General features: G+C 33.3%; 1 protein-coding gene and 1 non-coding gene across 3 annotated transcripts in view; both read left to right on the top strand.

Annotated features, from left to right (window-relative positions):
• LOC127833799 (uncharacterized) overlaps positions 1 to 27,581 on the top strand; it is a 108,695-nt gene that overhangs the window by 22,414 nt on the left and 58,700 nt on the right. The window lies entirely within an intron of this gene.
• Positions 13,061 to 13,142, top strand: Trnas-aga (transfer RNA serine (anticodon AGA)). Its single transcript has one exon. It is a non-coding gene; the product is annotated as a tRNA-Ser (tRNA).

Below are 27,581 nucleotides of genomic sequence, written 5' to 3'. Positions count from 1 at the left end.
AGCATTGGGGGTTTAAACCTGGTTATAGAGCGCTCAACCTCACACTTGGCCCAGCAATATTCATAATACATTCAAGTGTAAATAAAATTTAACGTCATAGCATTGTAACTCAAATTAAACAATAATAAAAGGCAATTAAAACGCATTCAATTTAATTACTATTTAATAACTCAATTGCATTGAAGATACAAGTGTAACAGAATTACAACTTTTTGACGAACGATCAAATAAAACTATTAACAATTGTCAACTACATTCCTTCTTTATAGAAAAGATTTGAGAATGTAGAATCATAGAGTTAATATCTCAGATAATCATCGCGCAAATACAGGAAGAAGCAGCAATAATGGGTGTAAAAATTCCATATTACATAGCTTGGTTGTTTATGTGACTGCTAAACAAATTAAAAATAATTAAATCAAACAAGAAACGCCTATCAGAGAGAAAATATAAATAAAATGGAACGTTATAAACCCAATGACCTATGCATGTAGATTACAACTGGGAACGTCGGTCGTATGACGTCACAAAAATCCATAATGACATAATGACGTGAACAAATTCCAAGGGCAGTACTAAATAAAAATATTAATCGGGCTGTGCTACTAATAAAACAAGTTTACGTGATTTAATATTAAGAAGCAAATGAATACAAATGGTAATTCCATTAAAGCGACATTATTGGAATCAAACAGTATATAGGTGTTTTGACAACTGAAGACAGAAATGATTTGATGTACGATTTGAGTCCAAATGTAGTTTACATGCAGATTTGTTCATACGACACAATGACACAATTTTATTCAACAGTGACAAATGCCTATAATGTAGTATTCATGCAGATTTGTTCATACGACACAATGGCACAATTTTATTCAACAGTGAAAAATGCCTATAATATCACTAATGATTCCAAATTTTAAGGGAAGAAAGATATAGTGAATCGAAAACCATCAAACACGTGTTTTTAAGTACATAAGCATCGTATCCTTTTGATAAAAACAAGTTAATTAAATTGAAAAGTTTAATATGAACATTTGGTTTAACATATTTTAATTTGCGGACACGCTTCAAAACATCTCCGTAAAATGATGGATGGGAGATTCCATTATTTAAATGCCATTTTAAAGAAACATTATATTTTGAAATTAAATCACCATACTTAGAGTAAAATCTAGCAAATTTATTTCTTAAGTTATGATACAAAAAGCCTTGTTTTAGCAATCTTTTAGTTAATATTAGATTACGATCATTAAAATCATTAATACACGAACATGCTCTGGCATAACGTACCAACTGCGAAATGTAAATACCATAGGAAAGTCCTTTAGGGATGTTGCCATCTAGAAACGGAAAATTCACAATTTCAAAGTTAAAATCGTCCCGTTTGTCGTATAAACTAGTTTTGATCAAATTATTATTAATAGTTCAATGTAAGTCTAAATACGCAGCGTCTGTATTGGATATACACGATCTATTTAAGACTAGTTCTTTTGGGTAGATTTTGTGAATATATTGTTCAAATAATGGATTATCTAAATTAAGTATGTCATCAATATACCTACTAGTAAGGTTAAAACAATTAATCAAATCTACTTGCTTAGTTTTAGATAATTCTAACATAAATTCGCTTTCATAACAATATAAACAAGAAATATCTTTAAAAAAGATATACGGCGTAAATAGTTTAATGAATGAGATCAAGGATAGCGAATGTCTTTTTCTGTGCAGTTCTTAGCTGCATCACACGCAGTACGGGATGTTACGGGGAGTTTTCGCGGCTTATTTTACATTATAACATATTGCTGGTCATAAACCTATAGATACAAAACAGAAAACCAAAAGAAGAATGGAAGTGAAATTTAAACATATGAGTCAACCGGCCACACGAGAACAAACCTGTTTTAGTGGTCTGTCGGGCATTGCTATTTGATTCGATTATTAACAGTATCGAGAATCATCGTGCTCATGCTTAAAGTGATATTATGGGCATTTTGCACTGTTGAATTGAGCTGAAAAGAATTAACAGGTCAAAATAGTTAGTTAAAATGTGGTTACTGATCAATTATCTGCAACTCACCTTGCTACCAGTTGTTTATAAAAATATATTTAATAATAAGTTTCATAGACTCACTGAACACCATCACATGTAAAATCAATTAAAAGTTCCAGAAACAATTGAGCAATTTAGAATTTCATTTTTTTTAAAGAGAAACCAGTTCCTCATGATTATTGCTTATGTCCCTCTGAATGGCATATCTTTCCTTTGACGCCATCAACATCTCCCGAGTTTTATTACGCTGTTGCTTCATTCTTCACATGTTGCTGCAGGCAGATAAGTTTACTAGTTTATACATTTAACAGAACTAAATATTAAAAACACAACATATGACACTATGGTCATAATAAGTTAGCATGCCTACATGACCTGGTTTTGTTTCTGAAAGTTGGTTTTTGTATTGCAAAATTAACCTAGCTTTCTGAACTTAAACTCAACATTTGTGTGTGACACTAATGCTCTACATTCCAATTTCTTTTTTAAGTACATTGATGTCGAAAGAATTAAATAAAAAAATACCTTGACACACAAGTTCATACCCTGGTAAATAGGTTACCGGTAATAAGTTAAATGAAAAAATGCAGCAATACTTTATCCCCATAAAACAGAGTACAATGAAAAACAAGAGCACCGAATAACAGGTGTGAGCGCTCGGCTACGGGTGTATTTTTTAACGAATAAAAGCTTGTCAGAATTATTTTAAGGTCACAGTGACCTTCACCTTTGACCTAGTGACCCAAATATAGGTGAGGCGTGTAGAACTCGTCAAAGTGGAGCTGCATTTGAAGTCTCAAAGTTATAGGTGGAAGCACTTTGATTTTATGGCCAAAGTTCAATACATTGACAAAATGTTAAGGTTTGAGCATGACGCGGACGACACGACACGCTGGCTATGACAAAACCTTGGGTTTTCTCCGAAAACAGCGCAGCTTTAAATTGAAAACATAAATTGTTACATTTTCATTGTAGGAAATAATTAGCAGTCAGCTTTACTATAATCTATAGGAAAAACAAATAATTACTATTTGTTGCTTCTGCCTTCAGTTTTATGTTTTAATGTAGCTGAGTGACACAACTTCTGTTTGAGTTTTGACAACCGTGTTCTCTGTCCATTCAATTTTGGTCCTTCAGCTAGTAATAACATTTTGTTTTCTGGAAAAACAAAGAAATGAAAACTGCATTTGTGATCTTTACATGTAACACAGTTTTGCAGAGAAAGCAATATAAATCAATGTTGATTATTTACATCTTGTGAATCAACACTATACTAAATTATTGTGGACAATGATATTTATTTAATGCTTTCCGGTGGTTTATAGAGAAATATCGGTGGATTAAAACGGATAATTTCACTGTTTCAACAATGAAAATTATCAGTGAGAATTATCGATAATTTTCATTGTTTACTGTGAAATGAGGTCATTTATTTGACAAAATGGCACCATAATCCCAACGACATTCTTAAGTAAAACTCTTTAACAATGTATATAAACTGCTAAAAAAACATAAAATAAAAAGAAAATTTGTTGGATTCAGTGGAATATTGATTTTAATTCACTCGTGATCATAGAAAATATATATTTTCACTCGTGGCTGCGCCACTTGTAAAAATATCATTGTCTATGATCACTCGTGAATTAAAAACGATAATCCACCGAATCCAACAAATATCCTCTATATAATAGACAAACAAATAGCATTCTCAATGATATGACATTTGTAATTACTAAACATGTTGTGTCATGTGAATCTAATACCTTATTGAAATAAAATATTTGATAATTGAACACAAAAATGCTGACATGACAAACTTTCAATCCATGATGTCTTGTTATTGTCAGCCTGAATTCTGATTGGTCTCTATTAAATTATATTATTAAACTGTTAATTGATCTACACCACAGTCACATTTCTGCATAGAAAGAACAAAACAATTAATCTTACCAATACATTTTTATTCATGGATAAAGAAAATAAGCAAAAAATAATCTTCATTCTTGTCAATATCAATTGCCGCCTTAGAGTCTTTTGATGATTTTTGCTTTGGCAGACACTTGGCTGAAATAATTCGCGTTCAGATTTATCCTGAACGCGAATTATTTCAGCTGTCTTCATTCATGACCAACAAGTTCTCAACTCTCATTTCAACCGTCTCCATCCAAAATAACTTCTTTTTGCGTTTAGTAACGGAAGGAGAGTGTCGGCCAAACAGCAATCGGTAGCCTTCCACACCGGTCCACACGTCGTTTTTCAGTGTTTGTTTTTGTTTCGATTTACAACTAGCATTGTTTTTGTTAGTCCAAATAATTAGACGTAAATCGACCTCATATTTATAGGAGTATGTTTTTTGTGCAATGTTTGCCTTAGCTGACAGAACGCGCGAAAATTACGTCATGCAATTTTTCAGACTGTGTCACTTTTTTTTTCGGTTACAAAATACGTATATTTAAGTAGTCGTATTTTATGTATGTTGCATTTACGATTTCGTTGATGAAACGGAGTTTATGTAAAATCGTAAACGACTACATTAATCTCGATACATAATTTACGATCGTATAAAAATACGTAATTATTGATGAAACGGCCCCCAGCTTTCCGTATTTTATATTCATCACTTGATTGCGCAATTTATGACGTACTCGTGTGACGTCATTTCGGTGACGAAACATTTTGGGACAACAATAATGACGTGGTGGTTTTTTAACAGTAAAATATTTATTTAAAGCATCGAACGAATCCAAAACGTATTACGGATTGTGTCCCGGGGAGGGGGGGGGGTAACTTCCCAAATTTTAGGGTAGGGGTGTCCCGCTGAGACTTCCGAATTGTGACCCATTTTTATACCGGAACTCTGATAAAATAGACCCATTTTAATACAATATTATTTTTCAGCATAACCATATGTATACGATACCATTGAGAAAGTGGACCCATTTCAATACAAGAATTTTGATAAACTGGACCCATTTAAATACTAGAATTTAATAAGTGGACACAGTCAAGTTTCTGCAATTTCCCGTTACTGAAATTTACTGTTGATACCAATTTATATACAATAATGACATTTATCATACCCATTTTGATAATGATACTTTCAAATCTATATGCATTTTATATACAAGCACATTTCTGATTTCAATACCCTTATCTATACTTAGATGCTCAAAACCATACCCATATCTATAATTTCAGTCGAAAAACACACCCCATAAAATCGGCACACCCGTATAAACCCGTACATAGGAAGTTATCCCGTCGAATTAGGGCTGCGTCGTTTCGGGTCGCTCGACGATAAATTGACTTTTTTATGACTTCTGTTAAAGCTTAAATAATGGCATTAATCTATTCTACAGCACAGTTTCAGCTGCAATCGATATTTTTATTATCCAAATACAACGGAAATGCAAAACAGCTCACTACGCATGCGCGAATGGGACAGTATAATTTTTTACCATTCCGCACGTGATTGCTTAGGTAGCGGACGACAGTATTTTTTTTGGACAGTATTTTTTTCCGCTAGTGGCACGTGATTGCTAAGGTAGAGGGCGACAGTATTTTTTGGACAGTATTTTTTCCCGCCGGGTCTTACAGTATTTCTATGTCACGATCGCCTATGGGAGTTTAGCATTGTGAATACAATTGAGGTATAATAATACGTTATTTCACTCCTGGAGCGTAGGTCATGTTATAAAGATATTTTAAAATTATATAAACAGTATCATCATAAACAATGGCAATCTTAATTTATTAATTTGGTAAAGTAGAAGGTGCTCATTAAGAATGTTTGCTGTTTCCTTCCTTATTTAAGTTTTGAAATACTAGCAAATCATGTGAATGCTAACAAATATACTAAGAACAAAAGCTGTCTCCATAGGAAGACATATGCCCCCGACAAACGCTTTTTCAAAACCTAAAAGCATATTTCGAAACCTATAGCGGACCCTAAGTTCATGGTCAGGGTCAAAGGTGTCAAACTTTGTGTGTGTATGGAAAGGCCTTGTCCATAACCATATACATACTAAATATGAAGGTTACCTCTGAAGCGACATAGAAGTTATGAGCATTTTTGGAAACCTAAACGCAAAGGTGTGACAGACAGACGGACGGACGGACGGACGGACGGACGGACGGACGGACAGACAGACAGACAGACAGACAAACAGACAGACAGACAGACAGACAGAAATCCGATCACTATATGCCCACCTTTGGGGGCATAAAAAATAGTGAACACGCAATTAAACAAGCATTATTTGAAGTTGAGGACTTGACCTCATCAGATCAAATTTTTCAGTTGTAGGAGATTAATTTAAAACTTCACATCTAAATCTAAAACTGAAACAATTAATTGTATGTGAGTATCTGATGGGGAAAACAATGGTAAGAATACTTTTTTCTAGTCAAGATTTCTTAAAATCAATATTTAGAATTGTATAATGCTTAAACAAATGGAAACATATTTTTTTAAATAAATACAATAATGTTTAAATTTGTAAAGTATAATAAAGCTATTAGAGGCCTTATTCAAAAACATTGCTTACTGTTTTATACTTTAAAGCAACTTGGTGTTTTTGTAATACAAAGAGTAAAAAAAGAGTAAAGAAAGAAAATAAATGTGTTGAAATATATTTGTGCTTAGTGAAACGTTAAGAACAAATATAATAGTTGAAATAATAATACTCTTATATTTAACACTTTTGTACAAAACCACAAAGATATAACAAATTAACAATAAATACGTTTTTTCTTGGTTGACTAGTTTAACCATGGTAAAACACATGGAGCAATATCGGGATTATTAAACAATTTCATACTCGGCCCTGTAGTGAAACACAATATCGACATAACATTAACCCTAATGAATATATTCCCCACAAAGTTGGCATGGCACTCGTCTGTCTATACGTCCGTAGGTACACATGTTATCCCGAATTTCGTGTGCTAAATTCCTGTTCAATTTGCCCAACATTTCACAGCTAGTCACCTTAATGTGTTGAGTCCAGTTAAGCCGAACCTAGTTTGTAGATTATTAATTTTTATATATAACTGCAGCATCCTCTTAAGGTCGAGAGCGCCTTGCCTCATTCTTAGAAAATGTTATATGCATTGTTACTATTGTTTTTACTGAATTCGTGAGATTAATACAAAATTTGGTCAGAATGTTTTTCTTGATAAAATCTGGGTTGGGATTTATTTGGGTCATCTAGGGTCAAAAACTAGGTCAATATGTCAAATAATAGTAAAACGTTGTGTAGAAATAGAGGTCACAGTTTTCATCCAATCTTTATGAAATTTGAGCAGAATATGTATCTTGATGAAATCTGGGTTGGGATTGTATTTGTGTCATCTGGGGTCAAAAACTAGGTCACTAGGTCAAATAATAGAAAAGCCTTGTGTAGACAATAGAGGTCACAGTTTTCATCCAATCTTTTTGAAATTTGATCAGAATGTTTATCTTTATGAAATCTGGGTTGGGATTGTATTTGGGTCATCTGGGGTCAAACACTAAGTTACGAGGTCAAATAATAGAAAAACCTTGTGTAGACAATAGAGGTCACAGTTTTCATTCAATCTTTATGAAATTTGGTCAGAATATTTATCTTGATAAAATCTGGATTGGGATTGTATTTGGGTCATCTAGGGTCAGAAACTAGGTCACTAGGTCAAATCATTGTGTAGACAATGGAGGACACAGTTTCATCAGATCTTAATGAAATGTGGTCAGAATGAGTGTCTTGTTAAAATCTGGGTTGGGTTTAAATTAAGGTCATCTTGTGTCAACAGCTAGGTCACTAGGTTAAAGTTAAAAAAATCGTATAGACAGTAGAGGTCACAGTTTTCATCCAAACTAAATAAAACTTGGCCAGAATGTTAATCTTGATGAAATATGGTTTGGGATTGTATTTGGGTCATCTGGGGTCCAACACTAGGTCACTAGGTCAAATCATAGAAAAACCTTGTGTAGACAATAGAGTTCATAGTTTTCATCTGATCTTAATGAAATATGGTCAGAATGTTTATCTTGATAATATCTGATTTTGGATCGTATATGGGTCATCTGGGGTCAAAAATTAGGTCACCAAGCCAATTCTAGTAAAACCTTGTGTAGATGAAAGAGGTCACAGTTTTCATCACGTCTTAATGAAATTTTGTTATAATGTATTAATTGATGAAATCTGGCTTGGGATTGTATATGGGTCTGATATAATTTAATTTGATTTAGCAAGGTTAGTCAGGTGAGCGATTCAGGGCCATCACGACCCTATTGTTTTCAGATATCAGCTACCCAGCTATTGTTGTGCCGTTTGTAGAAGACATGGACCAGTTGGACTCACCCATAAAGCATGTGGTCATAAATATTTAGGATTGGATGAATGTATAAAATCTAGGGATGGCAACGAATACCGATATTGGTATTCGGATATTCGGTCATCCTTCCGAACGAATATTCGGATATTCGGTCAACATCTGTTAGAAAAAATTCAACTTTGTTTACCGTACCATTACTCCATGAATTCTACTTTCGTTTTTACCGGAAGTTCCCCGGAAGTGACTAAATATTTACACAGCATTGCCGTCGCAAATTGTTAAAATTGAACGACGAAAACTGTTTTTAAACTTTTAATATTGTACATCAACAATAGAACGAGAAACATAATATTTACATGACGACAAAACAATTACATAACAAAACAGTTAGATCTATAAATAATTTAAGCTGAACTTAAACGTAGTATTTACATAGCGAACACGTGCTTTAATATTGTACATCAACAATAGAACGAGAAACATTATATTTACATGACGACAAAATAATTACAAGACAAAACAGTTAGATCTATAAATAATTTAAACTGAACTTAAACGTATTATTTACATAGCGAACACATGCAAATAAAACATCGTTGCCACATTTAAAAGTCACTCGGATCGGCGTCACTGGGCACATGAACATTGTTCTTATTTAAAAACACGATTGCGTCGACCAAATCACTGGAGAGTCTATTTCTCCGCAATAGCACATGTAAGCCGTTCACTTTCGGAAACACACTTTCTTAGGAGTACTCAAAAACGATGACATTGACGACTGTTTCTTAGAGTCCCCAGCATCATTCGAAGATGCAGAAGATGGATGTTTGTTACTAATATGATTGAGAAGATTGGACGTCGTACCGGCCTGGATGTACTTAAGATTAACTCCACACAAGTTACACGTTGCCGACTTCTTATCGGATGATCTCGTGAAATACTTCCAAGCAGCGGAAGGTGTAGGTGGCATTTTGATTGGACAGAGATTTACTTTATGCGTGTAGCAATGATAATACAAATGTATTTTCAATTAAATGAGGGCGAAATACCAAAAACATTTCTTTAAATATAATACCTGATTGAATATTGAGTAATTAATTAAAGTTTGGACCATACGATACGCAAATACTCATTAGAGGTTGAGTAAATTATTTTCTAAAAGCTTTTGGACAACGTGATTATAACCATACGATCTTTTTTGTTTTTCACACCAAGTCGGCACTGCCGTTACTTATTTAATCGTTGATCATGTTAAATGTAATTCGAGTTATTAGATCAAGACGGGTCGGTGTTTAAATTTCCATACGGTCTTATTTGTTTTTTTACACCAAGTCGGCTTTTCCTTTACTCATTTAATCTTTGATAATTTTAAATGTAATTCGAGTCATTGGATCAATTGCAGGTCGGTGTTTTGATTGCCGATGCGATTTGAACCTATCATAATTTTGACACATAGTGACTGTCTTTGTTCGGCAATTAGCGGGATTTATGACCGGGATACTGTCATCACCATAGCGACGAATTATCCGGACTAAACATTATGACACGAGGAACTACTTTTTTACAATGTTTGAAGCAAATTTCACGAATACAAAGTCTTTGAAATTACTCGATGTTATTTGATTTTTTTCTTCCGAATATTCGATTCGGAAAATAGTATCCGAATATTCGGTCCGGGACCGAATATTCGGATATTCGGATATTCGTTGACATCCTTAATAAAATCTGTACTTATATTTGTATGAGGAATATTTTTGTTATAGATCTGATTTCATTTGCAGATCTTGGGTATTCCGCACACCTTGCAGCATTTTCTGGAGATCTGGGGTACCTGGCATCCCTCATCGAGTAAGGCGTCAGTAATATCAACGAGCAGGATGAGAAGGGGTCTACTGCTGCACATAAAGTTTAATAGGCCACACTACTAAATTACTTTTATTATAAAGCAAGCCAACGTTTACATGAGTTGATTTTGATGCACAAATATATTAAAAAATCAGTTAATCTTATCTAAAGGCGGTTTTATAAGTAAATATGCATGTACAGCTGCAGCTTAATGTCATGCCCACATTCTAAAATTTATTTTGTTGCATTTATTGTGGAATATACAGTTTGGTTAGGGGCATTTAGATAATATTTTCCATTATTAATTCGGCGAGTTTGATTTACGCGTGTTACAACTATTATCCCACCCTTTACAGATGACTAACAACACCTGGAGGAGTGGTCTGACGAGGAAGCAGGAGGAACAGAGAGAAACACAGACGGGGCCTGCATCTCTTTTAGCGATAAACAGAAGAAAGAATCTCGAGGAAACGGAAAATCTGTCTAATTTGTTTTTTTCAGGACTAAACAGGTCTGCCCACTGATGTTGTGGTGAAGACGCATCTTACCTGTAAATAAACTGAAATTCACACACTAATTTTAGGACTAATCAGCCTGTGTTTTTGCAACCAGAGGCTATTGCGATGAGTCATCTCAATTAAAATATTAAGATTCGTTAGGTCCTTCTGAACATTTAGCCTCAATGTCCTTTCTCTTGCAGTTGTCCTGGGTTACGTTTCTAATGAAGTGTATATCATAAAGCAATATAGGAAATTGGGAGTAATGAGTAGGACATTGCTCACGCCAGTTTCTTTTATGGAATGTTTCAGTTATGGTTGATAGCCTATTCTTGTGTGCAGGTCTTCAATTCCAGATGGCATTTGCACTGACAATCTGGAGAGTCTGTAAGATACTTTTATTCTGGAAGACTTCTAATTGCTTCTGAATAATAATGGAATTAATTGAGCTTCCGGAGCAATATTGAAGAACATTACTGATAAAGATCTCCATCTTTGTGCGAGTGCTTAATTCTGTGGATACCCAAACGGGCCTATTGTAAAGTGCTTAATTGGCCTTTTCAATGGTTAACCATGTTCAGTATGGTGTTTATATTTTTATTGGCATTTATTACAAAGACCTGCGTGAGTCAAATAAAAATCCTGATCATAGGTGTTGGGCGCGTGGCAAATTCACAGAAACACTATCCAAATGTCTTAAAACAACATTTGTCATCACTTATATGAATGTATGTATATATTTTATCAGATATTTTTTCTTTAAAGTGATAAAAAATGTTGTTTTATGACATAATGATAGTGTTTCAGTGAATTGGCCATGGGCCCTGATGGCTTATATGTAGAGGCATTTAGTTATTTTAATGCCCCTGTTCGAAGAAGAAGGGGTATATTGTTTTGCTAGATGTCGGTCGGTTTGTCTGTAGGTAGACCATGTCTTTAGACCAGTCTGAATGAAGGTAGACCAGTTTGTTTCCGATCCATAATTCGTCAACGAATTGTTCGATTGGCTTGAAATCTCACATGTGCATTTGCAATGGACAGTAGATGAATCTTATTGAAATTTGGGTCACTAGGTCAAAGATCAAGATCACTATTACACTAAGTGTGAAAATCTTTTCCGATCAATAGATCGTCAAAGAATCGATCAATTGGCTTGATAATTCACATATGCATTGAGCTTGGGCAGAAGATTAGCCCTAATGAAATTGAGATCACTAGTTCAAAGATCAAGGTCACTGTTACACATTAAGAGTACAATCGTTTCTGATCAATAACTCGTCAACTGCTTCACCGATCGGCTTGATACTGTGAATTTGCCTTGGACAGTAGATGACGCCTTTTGAAATTCGGCGTTACTAGCTAGGTCATATGTCAAGGTCACTGTTACGCACTAAGTGTAAAATTGTTTCGGATCAATAACACGTTATCTCATTCACGAGGTCAAAGGTCATGGTCACTGAAACAATAAGTGGGAAAAGCGTTTCTGATTAATAACTTTTCAACGAATCAAACGATTGGCTTGATACTTCCCATGCACATTTGCATTGGACAGTAGATGACCCCTATCGAAATTGGGGACCACGATCTCTTGATAGAAGTCTTTATAATGTTTTGAAAAGTCTACAAATCTTTGCGTTTAGCAACCATCTGTGTTTCATCAGTTTTTATCTGTGAATCAGCCAAAATTTCGTCTTGCAGAAGTCTTTACTTCGTTATACTTCTCTCTATACAAAGTTGCAGCATTTTCCTTTGACCTTGGTGACATGGAATCTGCGAGGCTTTTCTTCTGCCATTTCATCTTAAAGATGTTCTTTCAGATTTGGTACGTCTTTTATGGCGCATTACCCTAACCCATAGTGATTTCTGACTCATGTTGGAGGATACTGAATCTGTTTTGTAGCCAGATGTTGATACCTTTATTAAACTCTAGTCCCCACGTCTTACATCTGCTCGCAAAAATATCATAAAAAGTTGTGGCACTTGTTTTTAATGAGATTTGTCTTATTATGAATAGTTAGATTAACCTATCATGTAAAGACGTTGTACGCAACTACTCTACGTTAAGACACTTAAGGTAGCGCACCTCTAATGATTCCCCGCGATTTATTTTACGATCATTGCCGATCTACAATGATCGGTTATTTCCGAGAGATGCATTTTATTTTTTTTCAAACTTCGAATTTTGATATGTGTTTACCTAATCTATTTAGAATACATTATTTTCACTATAAATATTGAGTTTGATCCAATTATCATCTGAAAAAAACGATTTCGCGATTTCTTCAAAGATCGACGAGCCTTTTTACCTGTCCACTTATGGATATCTAATTTAAGGTTGCACTGACGTGAAGTTGTCGTGGCCGAGTGGTTAAGGCGATGGACTAGAAATCTTTTGGGATCTTCCCACGCAGGTTCGAATCCTGCCGACATCGCATACTTTTTGCGACGCGTTTTATTTCTTTTCTAACGTAATTTGATTTAATATAACATATAAGCTATGTTTATTCTTAAATATATTGAAAATTGTATGCACATCCTTCAATTTTTAAAATTTAAACAACGTTATGGCTAAATTGGGTAATTTACTGCTGAAAATACAAATGATGCATGTTGCATTTTATTTTTATTTCAAAAAGTAAACTGTAAATCTGTCTATTTCTTGGTATTTTTGCTGTATATAGTGTTGCTATAAAAAATTACTTTAAAATATAACTTAAATGATACTAAGTTTAACTTAATGACACTTTGTTTTTAACCAACCCAATTTTTACTTGGCTGAAATCACTTACATTCTATGGCGCTATTCCATAGATAAAATTTGTAAGAAATAAATGTCTGTAAAAGAATACTTATTTCATGATGTTTAAATTGTAAACACCTTTACTGCATCTGTACACACCAACTGCATGCCCATATTTGGAAATTTGGAGGAATTATGGAACTTTTATATACCCCAGGGGTGAAAATAAACTGGACAAAAGCCGAGCGTGAGGATGGTTTTGAAAAAATCGGTATATTTTTTTTAAAAAGCATGGAAAGCCTTCCTACAAATTTGCATTTAGTTCAGTGAAATGATGCTGATTAGGAAAATAATCAATTAAATTATATTTGGATATGTGCCCATTAGGGTTGCGCTACCTTAAACATGAATAAAATATCTCAGAAGAGGCTTACATATGTATAAGAGTATACATGGACATAAATTATAATCCGCCTATCATCAATTGCTCAACAATAATACCTTTTACATGGTTTATTACCTTGAATAACAAACATTAATACTGTATTCCTCATACCCATTGACTATCATTATCAGTAGTGTTCCCACGGGTCAAAAAATGCCTTCGGGTCGGGTCAACGGGTCAAAATTTCAAATTACGGGTAATTTCGGGTCGGGTATATAAAATCTTAATTAAAAAAAAATCGTAAACTACAATAACATATGTGTTTTCTTTTAAGTTGAACATAACCGGTGTGACATAAGACTAAATTACTGCACAGAAATATATTATTTTTGTAGAATTACCAACGTCTTCTTAGTAATAAATGAATTTAATATAAACTGTGCTTGATAAAACCTCAAATACTATAAAAAAACAAAACGAATAGAGCAGATAGAGAATATCAGATTCATGGGAATAGAGGTCTATCTTATTTCGATATGTAATAACCGAAGTAAACATATTATTTTCTTTAAATTAGGCACCCACATCAACAGGCTAAAATGCACAATATAGTCTGCTTAAGAACAAATCTTTCATAACTTTGTTTACAATAATTTTGAAAAAATGTTAACAACATGTATCAAATTGTAAACACAATCTAATATCACAATATCAAGACAGAATTAAGATGTCTATAGCTTGGGAAATGACTAGAGTCTAGAAAACTGGGGAAAGTAAACACTTTAACCGTTTTAAACCGTTCTTAAGCGTTTGTTTTGCGTTTGTTTGCGCTTATTTAATTGCGCATGCGTTGCGATGAAAACCGATGAAAAGGCGGGGCCTATGTGCACTATATGTAGATATGTCCTATTTATAGATTTACAGCACGCCGTATAGACAATCCCAGAAATCGATAAATCCCGGATAACCGCCCCTGAATTCTCCCGTGCGACGACTAATGGTACTGAAGAACAATACAGGGACCTGTGTTTGAATAGGTCCCTGAACAATAAAAGGAGGCAGAGCCAATTTATCTAATATATTTGAAGATTTAAATAGTTTCTGTTATCGATATGATCATCACATAATAGTTCGTATTTGTTTTTAAATAAATATTTTTATCAGTTATTTGGTGATTTAAAGAAACAAGGTTCGTATGCATGCGAAAACAACGCTAGTTTTTTAATCAAATGCGCGTTAGACAAATTTTGTGTAAACGTATAAGTCTGTGATGTTGTTTTTAAGTAATAGTGTTAGTTATCCTTACGTTCAAGGTTTGGTACTGTATTCTACTATTCCGGAAATTCAGTCATTGCGAAAATTTCGGCGTTCATTGTTTCATTATTGTCAATAAATACGTTAATTATAAATTTATTTTGATTTGCGGTTCACGTTTTTACGTTGGTTAATGTAAGTGAATGGACAACAGACACAAAACAGAATTCCAATTTTGAGCTGTTAAAGAAGACCTGACATGCCTATACATGCACAATCAGTATTAAAGGAAGCTGTATAAATATAAATAATATATTTGTATTTGTTTTCACGGACCATTCCGAGAACATTATGCCACCTTAAAACTACGAGAAATAAGAGATCAATTTTTTTTCCGTTATTACTAACATATGGAGAATCTTCTTAAAAAACATACTAGCTTAATATGAGGAGAAAATGATAAAACTAATCACTGAATTTGTTTGTGAATACAGGCAAAACTAAGACAATAAAAAATAAGAACCTCAGATTCGCAATGATTGCAACTTTTATAAATACATTAAATTAATTTCTTTACATTGGTTATGTTTTGACAGAGGCCGTGAGACCCCTTATTAATACAGGATAGAATCGATTGATCAATAATGTTTTAATGTTTAGATAAGTAATGATAACCTCCTTTTCAATTATTTTCAAAGTTTCATTTATGTTATATATATTTTTGTAGCTATGTCTTAAATGAAATGAAACTAATGCCTTAGGCATCCAGCTTTAACTAATCGTCATTAATTTCATTGGTGGGCGCGCCGTACTGAAATATCAGATTGAGACGTTTGTGTTTTTTTAAGTTGTCATTTGTATTTTCTGGGCGGAGCTTTTGTTATGTTATGTCTTCAAGAATCATTAAACAATTTAGAAACCTACTGCGATAAGTGGAATTTAACGGTAAACATTGAAAAAACAAAGGTCATGGTATTCCGAAAAGCTGGCACAATTAGTAAAACATTAAAATGGACATATAAAGGTCAAGAAATAGAAATTGTTATCAACGTACCTATACATATCATGTTAAATTTATTTAACGCATATGTATCATCAATTTTAAACTATAACTGTGAGGTATGGGGATTTATGAAAGCGGAAAACATTGAGCACGTCCATCGTAAATTTTGTAAAAGAATATTGAATGTTAAGATGTCAACAAACTCATTATCGCTATATGCCGAAGTTGGTCGATTCCCCTTGTATTTAGACAGATATGTCAGGATCGTGAAATACTTTTTTGAAATTATATACTGTAAAAGAGGGTAATTGTATTCTTAAACATATTTTATTATCACAGAGATTAAAAATTGAACGCAAAAATAACACAAGCAATTGGTCATCGAAAGTACGGGACATTCTAAACCAAACCGGTTTTAACGATGTATGGCTATTCCCCGAATCTGTGAACTCTAATCAATTAATACCTCTACTTAAAACCAGATTACGAGACCAGTATATCACTAACTGAAATACAAGTGTCACATCATCTAGTTCAATGATTTTATATAAAGAATTGAAACCAATATTCGAAAGATCTGCGTATCTTGATATTGTTGAAAATAAAAAACATAGGAATATTATTGCTAAATTACGTTTGTCGTCTCACAAATTATTAATTGAAACGGGTAGACACCAGAACATTGTCAGAGATCAACGCAAATGTGTTTTATGCAACCTCAATGATATCGAGGATGAATACCACTTTGTTATTAAATGTCCTTATTGTGCCGATATTAGGAATACATTAATTCCAACGTATTACAGATCACGACCTAGTATGTTCAAGTTTATCGAACTACTTAATTGTTCAAAAAAATAGTGTTAAGAAAACTTGCCATTTTTTGTTTAAAATACTTTAAGTTACGAGAAGATGTGCTATATGTGTAGTATAAATGATATATCTTCCACAAAGACAATAAGCTTAGAATAATGTTATATTTGTAACAATTATTAAATTTCGTGTTAACATAACATGATCACATTGTATTAACCCCATCCATGTGACATTCTCACTAAAACATGTTGTATGTCATTACTTTTTAAATTGATCTTTCCTCAAAAGGATGTATGTTTTATATATAATTGTCACGCATGCTGTTATTGCATATGAATGTTTATGGCGATGAGCTGTATGCTTAAGCTAAAATAAAATAATCTGTTCTGTTCTGTTATGCCAGAATTAGAACTTCAATTTGTTGATTGGGTCGCCGTTTGTTGGGGCTTAGCCGTTTGTCAAATCTCGTCAAATACACATGATTACTGACGAGTCGGTATATGTAATATCGAGGAAAGCGTTTTTCACGAAGAGTTAGGGTATCAGTACACGTGTGAATATACGTCGCAGGTGCTTAACGACCAGTGAAGCGCAAATTATAACAGGTTGTAAAACAATACTGAGACAATTCTCAGTTAAATAGATTTAGTTTGATTCATAATTGTGTGCAAGTTGTTAAATCAGGATATTTTTTATTCAATGAATATTTAGATTAATTACAACCGATATTTTTTAGCTTGATTGCATAGAAATCCTGGGGCTTATTGGGACTCTCCCGAGTCCGTTTCCTGCGAAGAATCCCTATTATAACTGTTTCAACTCGATATTGCCACTGCCTTATATTCGTGTATTTTAGTTTGTGCGTGACATGTGTTTATCTGTTTTAGCACAATCAATGTTCATATGCTTATATGCTTATAAATATTGTTGTCTTACTTTATGTACACTAAATTGTCTTGTAAGAAATGAAAATTAAGAGCGAGTATTGTGTTGTTCGGTTTGAAATTGCGAAAAATATTCATTTTTTAATGTGAAGGTACCTTTAACGGGTAAAAAAAAGAATATGAAAAAAATCACATGCAGACAGACTCCGCCCAATGGTTGGCAAAAGGTGGTTGGTATAACGCTGATCTATACAGATAATGTTGAAAATTACTGTAATTTCCTCAATCATTTAAATCTTCAAAACACACTGAAACTCAATTGTATTATTTATAATAAATATTATTAAAAAAACATGTATTTTTGTTTTCGCTTAAAGAGCATTTGAAGTTATGAAATCAATGTGTCCAACATGAATATACACACACACGTTTTAGATGAATTACTACTCGTTAAAACAAGTTAACAACGTTTGATTATCATTGGTTTACCGTTTAAAGTAACCCAACACGGGTGTCATAAACATAAGTGTTCCAAAGTGCCCCCAAGTTCCCAACAGGTGGCGGATGTTTGTCCATCGTATTGAAGCACTGTCGCCATCGTACTATTGCATTGTCGCCATTGTACGATCGCGTTGTCGCATTGTCGCCATCGTACTATCGCATTGTCGCCATCGTATTATCGCATTGTCGCCATCGTACTATCGCGTTGTCGCATTGTCGCCATCGTACTATCGCACAATCGCACTGTCGCCCTCTGATTTTTAATGTGAACCACGATGGCATTAACGGTATTCCATAAGCTCGAGTAGATTATTTTATACATTGAGCTTTAAGTTAATGTATTCGGTTTTCTCAATAGAGTTTGCCGTTAACACTTTTTAGAGCTGTTTTGCCGGAGTTATGTAAACTTTATTACGATCTTGCCCTTTTTTGCGTGATTATGAAACAGGTATTCGGCCTGAAAGCTGAGGTTTTATTTAAGAAGACCTCGGATTAACATTGACCTCAACTGTGATTATTGGAAATCAAAATAATGGAATATATTGTACCACACACATTTGAAAACGAGCATTTTGTGTCTCGAATAATCAATGTTACCATACCACAGTTTTGCTATTACAATAAGGAACACTGATTGTTTATGGGTTAAATTTATTGTACGAAGTATTTCGGGAAATATATGCTGATTTTGAGTGTTTATGTTACTTTAAGACGGCATTATGCGATTAAATATTACCAATTTGCTCATTTAAATACATGTACAATATTGTCTGCGTATGGGAAGCTAAGTTTTTGTTGTGAAAAATAAATTTAATCGCCATTGTTTTTACATGAGTGAACACACTTAATCTAACTTGATATTGGCAAAGAATTCTAATCTAAACTTGTATTTAATCTACATATAAACTAGTCTGCTTCATACGCCGTGTACCCGTGGAATCTTTGTGGTATCTTGACAATCCCTGCGCGTATTGCGTTTCATTGGTTTTATCCTCCACGTAGTGTACAACCCATGAAATGAATAGCTTTAGCAGTGATCTGTTTTAAACCATGATAAGTTCGCGAATTCGAGATGTGTTAACTATCATGTTCTTTTAATCATGGGTGTAAAAATGCTTCACCTTGCAACACGTACAATGTGTCATTAAAACAATAAGGGACGCAACGTGCATCGATTTGTTTTAACATTTAATATGCATTTTACAGCTTACGGTGTATATTTGCATACCGGTAAAAATAAAATGAGTCATTCGCTTGCAAATTGTGCTGCATCCTCAGATTTATCTAAGTTGTCATACGCACTTAGAACATGATTCAAACGACATAGTTGACATAGTTGATATAATACTATATGCAAAATACACCTTGGGTGACCCTTCATCCATTGATTATGCAGCCATATTTTTGGCATATGGTATTATTTAAGTCTTCACATTTTAGCCGGCTGTCTAAACGTGCTCTACGATGATTACGACGCTAGTTGTTATATATTTTCTTACGTTTACTAATAGTATTTCATCAATAAATAGTGTTCTGCACACGGCTCAGTCATGAATAAAAGAACAGTCATAAACACAAACAAACGAACAATTTTTACGTATGTTTATTAATAAACCAGTTAAAGCAAGACATTAGCACACATATACTTTTTTTTTAACTTAAAATAAAATATAAAATATAAATTAGAGGTATGCAATATGTCGTTAATTATGATGTGTTTGATTACTGTACAAACATGTTTTTTTTATTGAATATAGTGCTTTTAGTCTTTCTATTTTAATAAACAATTTCTAAAAATAGTATTTCAAAACATAATCGTTATCTACTTTGCCCTTGGGAACCTAACGGTTTCCCTTTTAGACTCAAAGGTATCCTCATGAGTTTTCAATATACTTAATTGCAAAAGGAAACCGTGTATTGCAAAACGTTTAAAGTTGTTCACCATTTTTGAAGTGTAGTGGAAGATAACTGAGGCATATTATATACATCATATTTAAGGAACATAGACACAGAACATAAATATATACAACATAAAATGAAATCTTAAGGTTGATACGGGAGAAGCTAGGTTTTACTATTTGCTAACAATAGTTTCTACAATTATATTTTTAAAACACTCAAAATCATCAACAAAGTATTAAACAAGTGAGTTTGCACATGCGTAGAGTTTTGTTTATGTGAACATATTTTTCAAAATATCATAATTCACTAATTACTTCTTCGGGCCTTATTAAACTGACATTTAAAACTGTGTGAACGTACTAAATGATATTTCCGTTCTGACAATTATTTAGTTTATAGTATAATAAACCTGTACAACGAAGAACACATACATATATGTAGCGATAGAATGATACATGTTTACTCTTAATACTATTTTATTAGACACTGTAATTAACTAATATTTTTCAGTATGTGTAACAAATGAGTGCAGTGTGTACAGTATATTATTAACGTGGTTTTACAATACCATATATAAATAAAATTTTACAAACAAACTATCATTAAACTAGTGTATAGTACAAAAACGAAAACAATGCAGCATTAGTACAAAAACAACACAATGCAACCATATAGTAAACACTCAAAAGCAAACACATCTATCAAACAAACTAAAATACAAATACACAATTCAGACACAACACAATACAAAAAAGCTTTATATCGGAATAATAAAACACATACTATATACACATATAACCAGAACTTACGAGCCGGTGTATGCAACAGAAATGTTTCAATCGGATTTCCGTGTTTTTAATGACAAGTATAGTTTCTCAATGTACAAAAACTTTTTCGATCAAAACATCGATTACATTTTGTAAGATAGACAATTTGAATTGATTTCCCTACTTTTTGTATGCAGTCTTGAGTAGCTAAAGGTGGTATTCATTCGATTTATGATGCAATGAGTTGAGGCATTATATCTTCATTTAAAAACAACATCATTTAATGCCTTGTACTATTTAAATACAATTAATATTATATCACTCGCATTCATTTTATTATACATATACGTATATATTCAATAAATTGAACACATTCATAACATAGTTCTACCTTCAGAATATAGTTCAATAGTGTTATAATAAATTGCTTTTAATATCTTAGGTAAACATTTAGCTGACAACATACATTGTTGCAATAGAAAGCGATACATTCTTAATGGCGTTACAGATTAATAATAATTGCATGGTATGGTGGATATAATTTAGGCCATAACATATACATGCAGATAAAGATTATAATAGGTTCTCTATGATTCGTCAATTAAAACAGTAATTAAGGTCGCTGTGGTGTAAAGGATATGGTGTCCGCCTAGCGACCGGGAGGTCACGGGTTCGATACCCACCGTGGGAGCGTTCTTTAGATTTCCCCAAAAGGCACCAAGTACTGGTTCTAGGCCCAGGAAACGGACTCGAGAGCGTTTATATAAGCGTTAGGCTTTCGATGCAATCAAGCTAAAATGAATAGGTTTAAACGAAAAAAGTAATTGCCATACAATCTCTAGTATTAACGACAAGTGACACAAACTTAAACACCGCGGTACAATATAAATTCAGATTACAGAAACAACGATCTTAAACAACTATAAGGAAAATATAATTGTTAAAGACACATTTAAAACAGAAAACAAACTACTTAGACAAGACTACAAACGGGGGACATGTAAATGCATCTTCTCATCATGGGGTTTCTAAAGGAGCAGTACAAACGTGATTATATCATAAAATGTAAGTATGTAAATAAGATAATTTGCATTAAACCCGTTTTAATCGGCATGTTTCCTGATCTTAATACGCAACACACATATAGTAAGATGATTACAAATAACGTTTATTCTCAAATATATTCCATTAGTTATAAGCGTTTATGAACCACTCTTAGCGAACAACTCTTGTATTGAAAGGACAACGTATATGCTGTAAGAGTTTATAACCGTTACGATCATAAACAATGCATGTTTCATATGCATCTTAAGATACTGAACTAGAAATATATTATTTACATTGTAGAATGTTAACGAAACATTACTAAACACATACATGTACATGTATGACAGGCATATGAATGAGACTACGTGAGAAGAAAACGGTATGCATAAATACGCATATGAAATCGAATCTATTAATAGACACGATGCAGCAGTTATAATACAAGCATACATATGCAACAGTGTACATTTGCTTGAAGTTACTGCTATCATACTAGTTTGCGATTTACATTCGCAATGCATGGATTTTTAAAATTGTCTGATTTCAACAAAATAGTTTTATTTTGAGTATTTTTTTACACAAACATGTCAATACTTACAAAATAATTCACCATCATTATAAGTTTAATGGTATTTTTGATTTTGATAAAACGTTCTTCAACTCTTCTTTGTTAAACACATAATTGCTTTGTTTCAGAGCTGTTCGTATTAAATGTATTTGTCGGTGTCCATCATATCATAGTTGAATAGGAACACACTGTGTCTATTGTTCATTCTCGAAAACTGTTTGGAATTTACTGGTTGGGGAAACATCATACCACTGCGATAGATCCCCACTCCGATCATGAACTTATGTGCTTCTCTATCTGGCTGTGTTAGGACGAATTTCTTGAATTGCGCTTATGAGCCGTTGTCCATTCAAAATTCTTAACAAGGGTGTTTTGCTGTGTTAAGGTATAATGAATGATAAAATATTAGATGACCAACACTCATATTTAAATAGAAATGTTATCTGTCTATGTTTCATTCTCGCAAACTGTTTGGACTTTAATGTTCGGGAACACGTCAATCCACTGCCATTGAAAAACACCACCTACAACAGCTATAAACTTTTCATTTTCATTACTTGGCTCGCCGTTGCCCCATTTTGTGAATTGCACTTCCAATGATTGGTTGTCCATTCGAAATACTTGCTTTCCCGTGTTGTAGAAGTCCAAAAAGAAGCCGTCATATTCTTGATTTTGAAATAAGAAAACAGACAGTTATTCACCTTGCCACTCAAAGAATTGTATAATTGGGGATAAATTATCTTTCACGTGTCGTCCATGAAGATTTTTAAAAAAGCATTTAATTTTTAATATTTAATTTATTCACAAATGTACAAACATAAAATCATTAAAGAGGGTCCATAGCACGAGTAAGTACGTTTGTAATACTCAATAAGTAGCAAGTAATATGCGCATATGCCTATTAAACGATGACTCGTTAATGATGCGAACGTTTATATTACTTCACGTAGTTTGGTAAACAAATGCGAAATTGAGTAAAAGCTATAAAAGGAATCAATCTTTTAATGCCCTGTCAATCATATAGTGACAAATAGAGTTGACTTGTACGAAGTTCATTTTCATAAAGGATATTTTGTAAAACAAATACGCTACTGCCTTTGTTAATATGGTCGAAGACAACAAGTATGACGTCATACGTAACAGCAAGTAACTGTTGTTTAACATTACTGTACATTTGTGACTATCAAATCGTACATTCTGCAGACAATTTTGATATTTTAAAGTTAAATTTTTCATACTCGTGTTACTGAGTTCATACTTAAGGACACACTTATAATAGAATATTATCAAAATGAGACTAGTTATACAAAACAAATGGGAGAGTAAAAAACTGTATAATACATGTGTAAAAGCTGTTTAAAAATAGCGAACATAATCAAATTTATCAAACATATCTCAAACGTTAACGCTTATTTAGAAGAATCGATATTTAATAACGTTTTATAATAAATAAAAATAAAACTGTCGAAACACACAAAAAAGATAGTGGTCGCTGCATTACAAATAGGCTCTCTAATGTTTGTTGACACACATATTTAGAGTTGTTGTTATTTAAAAATACAGTGTTATTCATAAGTTTTTCGTTAGCCCATGCACGTATACAAGTATGCCGCATCGAAACGTACACGTGTTATGTTCTAGAAAACATCATTCCGATGTATAACAGCAAAAACACATCTGCATACGACAAACTACAGCTTCACATCGATATAGCGCATTAAGCACTGGTAGATAGCTCTAGGCTGCTCTTTTCTTTTAAAATTACGGTTTTAAGTTTGATCATAAACGGTGTTTTTAAGTGATACTACGCTAAACAACTCGTATAATCAAAACTACTATTACCCAGTTTCGCACAACCACTTATTTTTAACATTTGCGGATACATGCAGCTATAATTGTGCCATTATTTTCGCTTTTTAGAATGAGAGGTCAGAATAGCATAACATGAAGACATATATGTATCGATACTAACTGAAGATTTTGCATTTGCATCAGCCCGTCTATTACAAGTAAAAATGCATTCACCTTTCAGCTTCGAGTTACTTGTCGGGGATGGAAAGAATTCTCTCATTTTGTTCGTCAAATATTCGTTTTCACCATCGGACTCAATCGTCACAACACGGTAGCCACAGTGTTTACAAAATGCCTAAAACGGAGAGCACTTTTTTTTGCAATGTTCTATATTTAAAATTGGACAATGTTTAGAAGTAAAATATGATTCAATACTGTAATACACAATCCCTCAACTGAATACAGATAAACATTGCATACCGTTAAGTTTTATAATACGAATAGCTTACGGTTTTGTTGAACGCGTAACGCATTGATAACCCTTGTATGTCCAAACAGTGTCACTCATATGTTTATGGATTTTGTATCATAATCATTTGATAAAATGAACAAGTGCTCGCAATAGTGTTATATATATCAGACACATTAAAAATATATATTTATACATAAACATGTACCACACTATCGTTATAACTTCGGTGGCTCCTCATTGCGAAGGTGTAAATGGATCCTCCAAACGTACCCTGATTGAGAACGCATTCCTCTGAAATCATGATAACTGAATGAGCGATACAATATGATGATGATGATGATAATGATGATAATGACGACGACGACGACGATGACGATGGCGATGACGTGAAGATGACAATGATGATGATGATAATAATCATGATGATGATGATGGTGATTGTGATAATGATGATGATGACGACGACGACGACGATGCTGCTGCTGTTAATGATGATGATGATGATGGTGATTATGATGGTGATGATGATGCTGCTGTTGCTGCTGCTTTTGATGCTGGTGATGATGACGACGACGGCGACGACGATGGTGATGATGATGGTGATGATGATGATGATGATGATGATAATGATGATGATGATGATGATTATGGTGATGATGATGATGATGATGATGATGATGATGATGATGATGATGATGATGATGATGATGATGATAATGATGATGATGATGATGATGATGATGATGATGATGATGATGATGATGATGATGATGATGATGATGATGATGATGATGATGATGATGATACTAACCTTGTACACACTGTGTGATGTTGGTCCATCGTCTGTCCTTACACACGCTTTGCACTTTGGTTCTGTCCTTTGGAACGTAACCATTGTCGCATTTCAGTAACCGTTTTGTTCCGTCAAAATGAAGATTCCCTAACATTGTGCCATTCGGAACTTTTTCGAACGGTTGACATTCTGATATCAATATAAATATATTAAATAAGATGTTGTCTAAAACATTTGTTATGATATAGACATGATAAAATGGTTAGCAAAGCATATAGCATTTTTGATTGACGCTGTACATAGATTCATATCTCAATAAACAAATATGATTTCAATTTATTTGCGCCAACTGGATAATTATTACGAATTTGTATGCCTTTATTTTCCAATAAATTGCTCGTACATCTGTGGCAACATGATGGTATGTGTACGTTGAAGTAAACTTGAGATACGAAAATATGGACAGTTCAATTGTGGCAACATGATGGTATGTGTACGTTGGAGTCTACTTGAGATACGAAAATATGGACAGTTCAATTGCAATCTTAAAATTTATGCCATGAATAAAATATAACAGAAACAAAGTTTTACTTATTAGTGAATTGTAAACAAAAAGAGAGAACAGAATATAGATGTACAATGAGAGTGTTTTTAGAGTGTGTCATTTATGTACGTTCATCTGGAACGCATGGTATTGTACCTTTTCTGAGCATTGCTCTTAAAATAATGTTTTTTTTATAAAACATATACAACTTTATTATTTTATTATTTGAGGTTTAATTCTTTTTGTATGTCTTTATTATTCGTATTATTACTGTAATTATTATTGTTCTTCTTCTTCTTCTCATAATAATAATAATAATAATAATAATAATAATAATAATAATAATAATAATAATAATAGGAAGAAGAAGAAGAAGAACAAGACGAAAAAGAAGAAGAATAAGAAGATGAAGAAGAAGAAGAAGAAGAAAAAGAAGACGACGGAAAACTAGAAAACATAATAATAATAACCGTTATTACACAATGGCCACCTTTTTCATCGTTAGCGCCGCATGTCTCTACATCCTGTAAGGAATAATATACTCGGCTTTCTTAAAGGTATTTAACACTTTGAAACAGTAAACAATTATTTGTTTTCATCTGCGTTTGAAAACTTTGACAAGAATAGTCGGAAGTTGTGACATTTAAATAAGACGACACTATGAACAATACATTTGTAAATATCATAAAGAAACCCACAATTATTTCACTTCCATGATGTTTTCACTCGACATGTTTGATTTCAGATCAGTATATTACGTTGAATAATAATATTACTCGTTACTTTCTAACTATATGAGCCGTGTTCTGGGAAAACTGGGCATAATGCATGTGCGTAAAGTGCCGTCCCAGATTAGCCTGTGCAGTCCGCACAGGCTTATAAGGGACGACACTTTCCGCTTTTATGACATTTTTCGTTAAAATGAAGTCTCTTCTTAGTAAAAATCAAATTTTGGCGGAAAGTGTCGTCCCTGATTAGCTTGTGTGGACTGCACAGGCTAATCTGGGACGGCACTTTACTCACATGCATTATGCCCAGTTTTCTCAGAACACGACTCATATGAACATGCATTTAAGAACGATGCGTCAGGATATTTCATATCATTTTTCTTATCTTATTAAAATGTGGCATTAATTTGTAAAGGCTTAACATACTTAAATAGCCAATAATTTTTTCATTAATTGAATCAGAGTTAGGAAGAGAATACGCGTAAAACAGGATTTCATAACCAACCCCACACAAGTGAAAAGGACAGGCACGGAATAAAATCGTCACTCCTCCAATGTCTAGTCCAGCGCTCAATCAAACTGATGTAGCCTGCTCAAGATATTGTCGTTGTATAGGCTATTAACATGTTTACGAAACAATTAAACATTGCTGCAAAACTCCACAATCAATTCAAAA

This window comes from Dreissena polymorpha, chromosome 6 (genome assembly GCF_020536995.1).
Source record: "Dreissena polymorpha isolate Duluth1 chromosome 6, UMN_Dpol_1.0, whole genome shotgun sequence".
In the NCBI taxonomy this organism is placed as follows: Eukaryota; Metazoa; Mollusca; class Bivalvia; order Myida; family Dreissenidae; genus Dreissena; species Dreissena polymorpha.
The sequence above is the reverse complement of the archived record's forward strand: the minus strand, read 5'-3'. Positions and strand labels throughout refer to the sequence as shown.